We start from the raw sequence: 286 nt of genomic DNA on the forward strand, positions 1-286 counted from the left end.
TAGAGTTGCTTTGAAAGGGGTCTATTTCTTTTGTGATGGTTAGTTGAGGTAGGGGCCGTAGGTATGTGGCCTGGGTGTCAAAGGGACGGGTTTGGGAACCACTGGTGTACACCATCATTATCATTTAATGTCTGGGTTCCATGCTGGGTTGGATGACTTGACAGGATCCAATGTGTCCAAGAACTGCATCAAGCTCCAATGTCGGGGGGGGGGGGAATTGGATGCTTCTTTACATGCCACTTGCACAACTGAGGCCACCGTGTAGTTCACAAAACTACGAGCCCTG

The 286-nt window shown here is 49.7% G+C and overlaps 1 protein-coding gene across 3 annotated transcripts in view; it reads right to left on the minus strand.

The window, feature by feature from the left end:
- LOC106881618 (mitofusin-2) overlaps nt 1-286 on the minus strand; it is a 52,515-nt gene that overhangs the window by 20,980 nt on the left and 31,249 nt on the right. The window lies entirely within an intron of this gene.

Source organism: Octopus bimaculoides, chromosome 26, assembly GCF_001194135.2.
Source record: "Octopus bimaculoides isolate UCB-OBI-ISO-001 chromosome 26, ASM119413v2, whole genome shotgun sequence".
In the NCBI taxonomy this organism is placed as follows: domain Eukaryota; kingdom Metazoa; phylum Mollusca; class Cephalopoda; order Octopoda; family Octopodidae; genus Octopus; species Octopus bimaculoides.